Below are 12,945 nucleotides of genomic sequence, written 5' to 3' on the forward strand. Positions count from 1 at the left end.
GCTGTCTTGGCGGCTCGTACAAACTGGGTGGGTCGATGCCCCAGCGTGAATTATGGATGACCCGCCCTTGCATATAGGCATTATATTACCAGCAAATCCCCCATAGAGTCCTACAGCACTCCATGGAATTGGGATTTACCACCCTTACCAGCACTCATAATCCGGCGGTAGTTGTAATGAGGCCCATTATATTTTATAATTATATTCTGTTATGTACACCTTTTTATGTCTTTTGTATGGCACTTGGCATGAGGATTGCACTGTATCAAATACTTGAAATAATATAAATAAACAGATCACCCGCATTCACCTTTCACATGATCAATTCTTGACTGGGTCACAATCAGCCTTTAGATTTAAAAGTAACCCAAGGAAAAAAGAACCCACACACTTCATGGGCTGCTGTTGCACATATAGGACCACCAATGAGCCCAATTCAACCTCGTCACACAGTCAAATACTGATTGTTCAAAAGTGCCCATTGCTCTTGGAATCTGCCACACATAGACAATCCAGTTGATTCCAAATCTATAATTTACCTTTTCTACCTTCAATTCTGAGTTATGGTCCTCCACAACTGGATGCACATATACCTAAGCTATCACAAAACATGACTCCAATCTGCATCCCCCCTTCCCTTTGTCTGTACAACTACCCCTTCTTTCATTTTCCTGTTATCTTCCTCCTACTCCTTTTCCCTCTGCAGACTAAGGGCCCATTATGCCAAGCGCCATAGAAGGCTAAGCATTCCGAGACCTCAAGGGTGCTGACTTGCCAAAGCTTCATTACATATGGCTAACGCCACATTCCACTTTCTGAAAATACATAGTAACAAACTTCAAGGTCTCAAGACTTAACTTTTTCTTGGAGCTGTAGGATCTTGGAGGCAAGGACAATTGAATTCTTCCCTACATCTATGAATGACCACTCAGCCTCTGCAAAGAAGTTGCCTCTAAACTAGACCTTGCACAATCCAATCTCACCAACAAGACTCTGAAACCATGAAGATTCTACCTTAAGAGCTGCATTGATTGCATCTCTCAAACATTCCCAAGTGCTCTGAAATAGCCACCAGGTAACATGAGCACCATACAAAAACCACTAAATAAATAACACAATGGGCCTCATTACGACCCAGGCGGAGGACCATGGTGCTATTAGTACCATGGTCCATGCCGGTGTCTGCCATGGCTGAATGGGGAATTTCCACCCCATTCCAAGGTTGGCGGGGCGGTAATTCCTCATGCCGCCATGGCCCTTCCCCATTCCCATTTTTGCCCCATAGGGCTCAATGGGAATGGGGAAGGCGCTAAGTACGGTGCCGCAAATTGCGGCACCGTACTTAGCACCAAGGTCCCTTTGCGGGTCCCTACTTTAATGGCTGGTTAAACCTCGTAATTAGGCGCTAATAGGTTAACGGCGCTGCAGCCTTTTATGGCGCCGTTAAACCATTAGCGCCTGGGTCGTAATGAGGCCCAATGTAACAAGTTTGGCGGCATCCATTGGTAAATTTGCCAGTATACCGCCAAACATAATTACTGTTACCGACACTTGGTCCAGCGGATTTACAGGCGGATTACAAGTTTTCATCGGCGGTGTAAGTCTTCAATTTTGAAGTCCATAGAACTCCATGGGGATTTTGTCAGAATTACCACTGACTGTAAATCCGGAGATGTTGCTGATTTTTCTTCCTGGTAAGGCAGCAGATATTCCTCCAGCCTTTTACTGGAGGAAAATCATCCACCTCACAGCCAAACCTGTAGTACAGTGGTGCAGTAATGCAACGGTAATAGAGTTACTGCCAGGATACCGCAATTTTTATCGCATCACCAGTACTTGTAATGAGGCCCTATGTGCAGTGTAGAAGTGTAGACGCAATACATCAGGCTCTGCATATGTCTTGTCCAACTAATGGGTATTCTTTTTCTCCCATTCACGTTGTAGAAGCAAAAATATGTTGAAATAGTTCCTCCTACTCATTCCTTCCCTCTGATCCCTGAAGGTATATCTTGCATTGTTGATGCAGTCTGTAGTCAGACCAAAGCATGGGGCTCTCCAGCTCGAGGTACAAGGAATATTGTTTTGAAAATTCCAATATAAGACCTGGCCTTAGTAGCACCCTCTGATGGCTTACACAGTGAGGGGCATCAGAAGGCTTGAGGATTGCCTGCAAAGGTTAAAAGAAAATCATTTTATTTGGTACAAAACCGTGAAAGTATTGGAGTAAGGGTAAACCAAGTGATACTCAGTTTCCTTAGAAGTGTGTGACGGCTCTGAACCAACAAGACCAGTGCAGTTCATAAAGTTCAGGGCTGAACTCCTGTTAGGACCATGGCCCTAAATACCAATGTTCCAATACGTAAGAGTCTGCAGTCAAGTTTTCTTTTCCTTTTGATACACAGGCCAAAGGAGGTAAAGTAACTGACAGTTCTTGTATTTTTGAGGAGCCTACCACACTCGGGTAAACCCTCCTGGCATGGTTTCTTGATAGACAAGTATCAATTAATTTCTCTGGTGGGTGTGCTACTCCCACCAGGGTCTGTGGTATGTCTTGTGGCTAGCCTCTATAGATCTTTATGTTTGCCCTGCTCTTGGGTCTTTTAGACTTTGGTCCTACCGATCTTTAGATACAGGTTAAGAAAGCCCTCTTCTTTCCAGGCAATTGTAGCTTGGCTGCAGCCCCGCATATGCCCTGCTGGTCTCAGCACCCCTTCTTGCTTTGGGCTTGCTTGCTTTAGAGAATTCTTGCTTTATGTCTGAGATATCCCTGTCCCTTTCTCTTTCCTTGTTTCTCTTGGCTTGGCCAATACTTGCTCTGTGCTTGAGGCCTCTCCTCTTTTATTTCCCCAACTCGCTCCTCTAAGCACTGGTGTTACCTTTCATTCTCCCTTTGACATTGTTGCTCCTAAAACACCAACCTCTCTCTGACATGGCTTCTGTCCTACTCTTGCTCTCGCTTTTCCCTTTCATGCAACAACAGGAACCTCATCCGTACAATGCTTAATCCTGCCTTCTGTAAGGGTGTGGAAGGAGGAGAATGAAACACAGGTAGCATGATTTTACATAAATGAGGGTTGGGGAAATACCTTCCTGACCCTAATACTAAGAGGGGTTTCCCTGACTTGAACGAATATTATAAGGAGTCTGGCAGGCTAGTCCAAAGAAATAAGTCCACTGTTGTGTCAAAAGTCATATTTCCAACAATCACGCTAAGAACTCAAACTAATGTGAAAAGGGGATCATCTTTAGTCTCAAAGTAATTTTCTAGCTTACAAAACAAAGTTCCAAAATGGTGCAACAAATAAACTTCAAAAGGGAGGACAACCTTACTCCCCAGGATGTTTCAACCTCTGAATGTCCACTGAGGGTCTTCTTTCTTTCAGTTTTCCAAAAATGGCCACAAAACAACAACAGGCGGACTTTGCTCCCTTCCCCTCGGTTTCCTCTCCTACCTTGTCCAAATGTTGAGGGAATATCTCCCTTTTTTGCCTTTTCTTGTATGTACACATTACTAGGGAGGATGCTTCGCCTAGTTTCTGCCCAGTACATTTCATAGTCAACCTGGCTCTTGCTTCTCCCAGATAATGTGGCTACAAATATTCTTCTTGTCTTCTTCTTGGTTTCACAGCCAACTTGGTACACCGTCTTGTCAGGTACAGTGACTCTAAAGATTGCTTTGGTTCTCTCTTCATATGTCTGTGAGTGGAAGGCTTTTGACTTTTCTGTGCTTTTCATTGTGGTTTTCTCATTTTACTACTACTTTGTTGGTCACAGTCAACCTGGTATACTATCCTGACAGGTACTGTGACTATGAAGATAGCTTTGGATCTCTCTTCATATAGGTGTGAATCCCAGACTCACCTTTTTTGTATTTATGGTGGTCGTCTTGCTTTACTACTACTTCATTGGTCACAGCCTACCTGGTATACTATCCTGCCAGGTACTATAATGGTAATGTATGGTAATGTTTATTTACATAAATATGAAGATTGCTTTGGCTCTCTCTTCATATGGGTGCAAATCTCAGATTTGCCTTTTCTGTATTTTTATTTGTTTGTCTTCTCGCTTTACTACTTCTGCTTCGTTGTTCACAGTCAGCCTGGTACACTATCCTGCCAGGTACAGTGACAATGAAGATTGCTTTTGGAGGCCTTGATTAGGTTTGTGGGTCCCAGGCTCGCCTTTGTGATTTCCCTTCTATTAGCCATCCAGCCAACCGTCCTGGTCTGCCTGACCTCTCTTGTGAGCTTACCGGTGGTCTTCGCTTGTTTGCGGATGCTTCAGGCCTTATCAGCTTCCCTGCACTGCTTCCAGGGACTGCGGCGGCTCCGCGCTGACTCCAGTTCTCTGGGTTGTGCATCTTTGCTTCTCTAAATGCTCCAGGCTTCCCGTCTGGCTTAGGGGTCAGGCTTCTGGTCCTCTGGGATGTTTGTCTCTCAGGAATGCCTCTACCAGTGGGTAAGCATCACGCTCCTGTCCATTGTCGTCCTGTCTCCTCTACTGCTGTTGGGATTCGAATCTGCTGCTTCCTCCTTGGTGGGCTACTCTCATCATCAAGCCTTTCTTCCCTTTTTATGTGCCGTTCCGATTTGCTTTGCACAAATTGACTTCTGCATTTGTAGTGGTTCTGTGGATTATTCCAAATTACTCTGCATGTCTTTCTCGTACCAGTACTTTCTAGGGAAATGGGTATTTCTTCCCTTACAAAGCCTACACTCTTCCTCGCCCCAGTATTAACAAGATGGTATGTTGAGAATAACACATGGATATATTAGGGTAGGGGTTGATGTTAGGGTTGTAAGAAGGTGGGCTAAGGACAGGTGAGTTGCAGGGATACCACGTTCTTCTCTGATAGTCATCCATAGTCCCATAGGGGGAATCCCTCCCCAGGTGATCCTTCTGCTAAGTAACACCCTCGGGAGAACTATTGGGTAGCGGCCTCACCTCCCTTGCTTCAAGAGAAGGGACTTCCCTAGGGGAGAATGGACGACATCTGAGGATTCATCACACTTCTCTTTTATTTTTTTCCTCTGCCAGCACCACCCATTCACTTCCAATTTCTTCTTTCTTCTTCTTCTCATCACATTGAATTCACTGTATTGCTTAAACCTTCAAACAAAAGGTCATATAGACTCAATTTAAAAAATAATCTTCAGCTTGAAAAGCCATATTAGATGTTTTAAACCCTTTTTTATATTTGTATTTGTATATATGTTGATTATGTAAAGAAAGAAGGAGAGAAAGAAGAATTGACATCAACAGAAAGGAGAATGGAATGGATTGCCTTCCTTTTTGGACCAGTGTTTATGAACTACAAGCAGAGCACTGTAAACTAGGCCTACCTGGAGTTAAAGCCCCAGGCCTTCTTCAGTGGAAGTGACAGCAGACAGGTCCCAATACAGAAAGAGAGACACCAGGCTTTGAGGGAAGCTGACCACGTCTTGCTGACTGATGCCCACCTGTTCCTAGAGGGGGAGAATCGAACCAGTCCTCAAGAGTGTGCCCACCTGTCTGTGAGACAGCCAAAACAATCTCAGATGTAAGTATAAAAGAAAGGAGAAATAATCCAGAGGGGAGCAATACTCTAAAAGTGGAATAGATAAAATCCTGGCCCCTTTAATTTGTACGTACTGAGGAGCGGGGATATATAAATTGGCTGTGCATCCTGGGAAATAAGTAAATATTTTAGAAGCATACGTGCTTCTGGAATTATTGATATGAAAAAGTAAATCCTATGGTGTTTTGTACTGGGTTATCCCTTGAATCCTTTTCTGTGCAATGTACAAGCACAGGAAAGCAAAGGACACCTCACTGTGTGCATACCTAGAAAAATAAAGTAGTTGAAGTAATTTCCTGGTTATATCACCACTTTCTGTTACTGGTTCGCATCCATTGAAGAAAAGGGAGAAGGGTTATTGAAACTGCCACCTATTTTCCCACCTTTAAGTTGTCCATTGAAGATGACAAATTAACATTTTCCCCTGGTAATGCATAGAAACACCACTGAAGGGGCTTTAGCAAACATACACTTTCATTTTGTAAGTGAACCGCATGCGCAAAAGTTAATGTTAAGTAGCTTGTCTTGCAATTGGATTTTCTAGGACGCAGTTTGAATTGCTGACAGGTTCATTGACTGGGGTAATGTTCATTTGCAATGACTAAGAAGTAAAGAGATTTAGATAGCCAGGGATGTTCGATTTAATTTGGTTTTCTATGAAATTATAATTATTTCCTGAGACCTCATTCACTGTACAATGCAAGGCGGATGCACGCTGAGAACAATTCAAGTGTACACATTGTGATGCATGTGTTTTAAAAGTTCGCTTTCATAATAATTCCATTTTGACCATTGATGTTGGCATTTCACAGATGCATAATAAATAGACCCACGGTTCAAACCTGCATGTGTCTTGTCCTGAATGGACGTTGGGAATCAATATTATTAAATTGGGGGTCCCTGGTTCATGAAAAAAACGTTATTCAATTAATATAAATTATGCTACCTGTTTTGGGGTAGGTGGAAAGTTCCCTAATTGGATGTCATCTGACTAAAACATCCCATAGGAGGCGATTGGGTTGGAGTTGTAGTGAGAGTTTGTTGTTGAACTGCAAGCCAGGATTTTGAACTGTGTTAATGGGTGGGCAGAGATGCTTCATTTGATAGGCCCCCGAAATGGCCAAATGACAGGCCAAGGGTCTCCTCCGACTTTGTACCCAGTTTTGTTATTGATGGCTAAGTTCAGTTTTGTTGTTATTGATGGCTATGTTGTAGTTGTAGTGGTTCATCCAGCTCTAGGTGGCCTTTTGCAGTTAGGTAGCAAGCTTCTGGGAGAGGCTGTACCCTGTTTGAACCCCAATGCACATGACTGGGAACCTCACCACCAGCTGTGTGTCACATAAAATGCTATTGGATTTCGATTTTAAAGCTAGTTGGTACATGTACATATAATATTACATAGTAAGGGGATGTAGAATACCTAAATGTTTCCCCCTATTTCAAGATGAGGGAAGGAGTCAGGAATGCTCAGAGCTTGGCCGATCAGGCTGAACATGTTGAACAGGCTGGCATTCATAAGCCCAAGGCAAATTTCAAGGTCAATTGTATCAAAAGCATCATGTGAGCTTTGAGTTGCTGAATAGTCAGGAGATCATCACAATGAAGGATAATAGGGTTGATGCGGTTTCTAATTGATTCCACGGTGCTGTTTGCCAGTGAGGGCTGAGGCTTTTATGAGGGAATCTGCCTTCTTTGGTGTATCTTTTAAAATGTATATATATATATATATATACATATATATATATATATATATATATATGTTACATGGCCACAGTAGTGGCCATGTAGTTATGGCTAAGTTGCTGTTTCCATAGGAAGAGCACTTTTGGGCGGCTTATAACTTCGCTCTACCTGGATGGATCCTCACCAAACTTTGCAAAAAAGTGGGTCACTCTGAATTTTTTTGCAAAGTTTGGTGAGGATTCGTCCAGGGGGGGCAAAGTTATAGGGGGGTCCCAAAACATTTTTTTTTCCCATAGACTGAATGGGAAAAAAAATGTGCTTGCATCTACAGCCCAAACCGCTGGACGGATTTTCACCAAATTTGGACCAGGAGCAGCGGCTTGGTCCCGAAAGCGTGCTTTTGCAAATTTGGTGAAAATCCGTCCAGTAGTTTTTTTTAAAATGACCAAAAAGTAGGTAAAAAAAAAATTGTGATATCTGTGTTCGGTCCGCGGACACACTTCCCTGTTCGCTCCGCGGACAGTGTCCTGATTGGCCAATCGGCTTGCGTGATGTTCGCGGACATGCAACGTGTTTGCTGATTGGACGGCGTGGAGCGTGAAGCGCGTCAGATTTTCGGTAGCGCCCACAATCTTGGATTCACGGTCGTCCGCGGACAGCGCGGTGAAACTTTGTTCAAAATTTGTATTTAGTAGAGTGTGTTGGTGTGTAGGAGTGTTTGGGGAGGGTGGGAGTGTATGAGATAGGATGAAAGTTGTGTTTTTTATGTGTTAGACATTCTTTTTGTGTTCGATTTGTCTGCGGACATCACGGGTGTTCTGAAATGTTCTAAATAAACTGAATGGGGGGTGTTCTGAGGACTCAATATGTGTCCGTTTTGTTTGCAAGCAAACTGAAACTGTTCTAAGAACACTCGCAGTGTCCTGAAATGTTCGCAAATAAACAAAATGGGGGTGTCCTGAGGACGCTGTCCGTATTGTTCGTTGTCAAGTTGAATATGTTCTAAGAACACTCGCGGTGTCCTGAATTGTTCGCAAATACACAAAATGGGGGTGTTCTGAAGATGTTGTCGAACACTTGCGGTGTCCTGAAATGTTTGCAAATAAACAAAATGGGGGGTGTCCTGAGGACGCTGTCCGTATTGTTCTCTGTCAAGTTGAATGTGTTCTAAGAACACTCGCGGTGTCCTGAAATGTTCGCAAATAAACAAGATGGTGGTGTTCTGAAGACGGTTCTAAGAACACTCGCGGTGTCCGGGGAATGTTCGTAGGGGGTGTCCTGAAGACGCTGTCCGTATTGTTCTCTGTCAAGTTGAATGGGTTCTAAGAACACTCGCGGTGTCATGAAATGTTCGCAAATAAACAAAATGCGGGTGTTCTGAAGACGTTTCTAAGAACACTCCCGGTGCCCTGGAATGTTCATAGGGGGTGTCCTGAAGGCGTAGTCCGTATTGTTCGCTGGCAAGTTGAATGTGTTCTAAGAACACTCGCAGCGTCCTGAAATGTTCGCAAATAAACAAAATGGGGGTGTCCTGAGGACGCTGTCCGTATTGTTCTCTGTCAAGTTGAATGTGTTCTTAGAACACTCATGGTGTCCTGAAATGTTCGCAAATAAACAAAATGGGGGTGTTCTGAGGACACTGTCCGTATTGTTCGTTGTCAAGTTGAATGTGTTCTAAGAACACTCGCGCTGTCCTGAAATGTTCGCAAATAAACAAGATGGTGGTGTTCTGAAGACGCTTCTAAGAACACTCGCGGTGTCCGGGGAATGTTCGTAGGGGGTGTCCTGAGGACGCTGTCCGCATTGTTCTCTGTCAAGTTGAATGTGTTTTAAGAACACTCGCGGTGTCCTGAAATGTTCGCAAATAAACAAAATGGGGGTGTTCTGAAGACGTTTCTAAGACCACTCCCGGTGTCCTGGAATGTTCGTAGGGGTTGTCCTGAAGGCGTAGTCCGTATTGTTCGCTGGCAATTTGAATGTGTTCTAAGGACACTCGCAGTGTCCTGAAATGTTCACAAATAAACAAAATGCGGTTGTCCTGAGGACGCTGTCCGTATTGTTCTCTGTCAAGTTGAATGTGTTCTTAGAACACTCATGGTGTCCTGAAATGTTCGCCAATAAACGAAATGGGGGTGTTCTGAGGACACTGTCCGTATTGTTCGTTGTCAAGTTGAATGTGTTCTAAGAACACTCGCGGTGTCCTGAAATGTTTGCAAATAAAGAAAATGGGGGTGTTCTGAAGACGTTTCTAAGAACACTCGCGGTGTCCTGGAATGTTCATAGGGGGTGTCCTGAAAGTGTAGTCCGTATTGTTCACTGGCAAGTTGAATGTGTTCTAAGAACACTTGCAGTGTCCTGAAATGTTTGCAAATAAAGAAAATGGGGGTGTCCTGAGGACACTGTCCGTATTGTTCGTTGTCAAGTTGAAAGTGTTCTAAGAACTATTGCGTTGTTCTGAAATGTTCGTAGGGGGTGTCCTGAAAACACTGTCCGTATTGTTCGCTGGCAAGTTGAAAGTGTTCTAAGAACACTCATAATGTCCGCGGACATCAAAAGTTTCCATAGAGCATAGTTGAAATGTTTGACTCTATGGATGTGATATGCTGCGGTGGTTGTTGCCAGGGCATAGAGTCTTGGGTGCATGGCCATTTGGCCGTGCACCCAAGACTGTATGCCCTGGCAACAGCCACTGCAGTCATATTTGCTTATAACTTTGGGTGAAAAACAAATGTATAAGGAACAAAGGTATTAGATACTATGGATGTGATATGCTGCTATGGTTCTCCTTATTATTGTATACTTACTGTTTGGTCTAGTAACGGGAGTCCATGTTTTTCTTGTTCATTTAAATAGCATGTTAGTATTAGTATTTTGTAATGACTTATTACATTGTATAATCAATATACTTTTTTTTTTTGGACCCTCATATTTAGTAGATTACAAATCAGAGTACTGTGCAATTTGCTCAGTTTCTGTATTTGTTGCTAAAATCATTGGGTCTGTGGGAGAAAAAAAAAATCCATGTTGGATTAAAAAAACCCTTTTTCTGTTATGCTACAGTTTATTTGTTTGTTTGTTTTCAGTGTTCACTTCTTGTTTCTGGCTAATGCTTTATACTTTGGCTTGTTGTATTTTTTGGAGCAGTAACATATTATTTATTTGTTTTGATATTATAAAATTTTGGAGCAGTTAGATACCAATTGGCGTATTCTAACTGTCTATTTTTTTCTTATATTTTAGTGGTATTGATTTATCTATTTGGATATTGTTACATTTTGGGACAGTTAGATACCAATTGGCGTATTCTAACTGCGTATTTTTTGGTCTAATTTAGTGGTATTCATTTATCTGATTAGTTGTTGTAGAATCTTTGAGCAGTTAGATAGCTTTTGGAGTATTCTAACAGTTTATATTGTTTTAACACAAGTTTACTTAGGGTTTAAATACAGTTTAGTTATCAAATTTTGGTTTTAAGAACAACAAATAAGCGTTTGTAAGATTTCCTGGTAATCTCTGCTTTAGAGTAATGGTACTATCATTACATTCAAACCATCCACATTTCTTTTTTATATATGCAGCGTAGTGCCCTGAATTGGTTGTGGCTCCTGCGTGGTAGATTATACCTATTGTTGTGAAGGTTTTCTTACCAAGTGATATTTGACCATGTGTGAATCCAGTCAGCTTGCAGTTGTTTTTGGTACCATCTGCATTGTAACGTAGAAACATTAGTATTATGTATTCACTATGTGTTTGTATTACTAACGTGGAGCGATTATCTGAATTGCAGGTAGAGCATAATCTACCATGGTTTGCATTTTGTACAAGTCGCTGAAATGGAATGGATTCACAATTTGGTATTGATATATATATGAAGCATTCATTGGGGATTTCTTCTTGTGTCACATTGTTGCAGAGAGTGCATGTATGTTTCCACATGTATGAAATCTGAAAGATTTCATTTATAGGTATGTTTTTGTTTTCCAGTACTTGTAGTAAGTACATTAGAAATTCTTGTGGATCTTCCTGTGAATTTATAGTGAATTTCACCATTCCAGCACAGTAGTCCAATTGTTGTCTTATTCCAAAAATACTATGCATGTTGCCAGGATTGTTTGCTGCATTTCTGTGAAGTACTAACATTTTCAAACACAATGGGTCTGTACTGTGTAAGTAAATGATGTCAACAATTGGTGGTAATTGAAATAGAATATTCATTGCTACATTTGCGTAGCAACTTACACCAACTATATTTGAGAATTTAAATGGTCCAGGTAGTTCTGTATCTAACTGCTTTTTTTGGAGTTTGTCTTCCTTCTTTAAAGAAGTACTTGGTTTACTTTCCCTAATTGATTCTTTTTTGCTTGTGGTACTTGATGAAGTATTAGTTTATTTTACTCTCTTTGGAGGATTTGCAGTGACATCCTGTTGCATTTCTGTTTGATTTATTTTTCTTTTATAACTTTTTACTTTTTGTGGAACAGAATATGTGTTTAGGTGGGGGGTGTATAGTGAACGAAGTCTATTGTATTCTAAAATGCAAGGAATATCAGCGTTTATTTTACTTGCATCAAAGTTGATTAGAAATAGACCGTCAAGTGTACGTAAGCGTGATAGTGCTACGTAGCTCATGCCTTCTTTAAAGACTGTGTTACCAATATCTATCATTGCTTTGTCTAGGATAAGACCTTGTGATTTATGAATCGTGACTGCGTATGCAAGAGTTGCTCCATTAACTAGTCCTTGGTCCACGTCAAGGTTACGTTTAAGCATTACTCTGCAATTTAATGATAATTTTAATATCTTTTCTAAGCCTGCTGTGTTTGAGATTGATTTTTCTAAACTATTTAGTCTTGTTGTGGCTTGGTCACACATGGGTAGTGTCATACCATGTACATCTAGTTTGTCTGTGGCGCTAATTTCCATGATTGGTTGCATTTCTTTACTTAGCATGATTTCATTGAATTTGAAACAGCTTGCAAGAGTTGGCATTAAGGCCATACAATTGACATTTTTGTGGGCTAATTGTTCCATAACATCCGTAGCACATGCATTATCGCCATAAAGTGCATTAATGTGCCGGGTTTTCAATATTGCTTCTGCTTCTTTAGAAAGTATACCAACTCTGATACTTTTTAAAATGTTGGCATAAGTGAGATCTGCAGATTGTTGCATGTTTTCAGTTAATTCTCTGTATTGGAAATGTTGCCAAAGGTTGACATTTCCAATGCTGCCAACAGTTTTACGGCTGAGTTTGTGTCCTAATGTTTTAAAAATAGGCTCACCTTTTACTGGTGTTAATTGAAGCAGATCTCCAAAAACAATAATGTGTTTTCCTGCAAAGAGCTCTTCATAGTCTGTTTTGAGTACTTCTTGTAATCTGAGGTGAATCAAAGCTAACATCAGGTTGGAGACCATGCTCACTTCATCTATTAGTAGCATTTTCATTTGTTTCAATACTCTGCGTAATTCCATTGCAGCTTCTGCAGAAAGTTTCTAATAGTCTAATTTGTTCTGGTGTTCTACTGGTAATAGTAGTAATCGGTGTAATGTAACACCACCTATGTTGTAGGCAGCTAAACCTGTGGGGGCAGTGACAACAGCTGACAGTTTGTTGTTTGTCAATTGTTGAAGGAACTTACTAATGATTTTGATTAGGAATGTTTTGCCAGAACCAGCTTCACCACTGACGTACAGTAGTATCGGTT

Source organism: Ambystoma mexicanum, chromosome 8 (assembly GCF_040938575.1).
Source record: "Ambystoma mexicanum isolate Mex_15411 chromosome 8, UKY_AmexF1_1, whole genome shotgun sequence".
In the NCBI taxonomy this organism is placed as follows: domain Eukaryota; kingdom Metazoa; phylum Chordata; class Amphibia; order Caudata; family Ambystomatidae; genus Ambystoma; species Ambystoma mexicanum.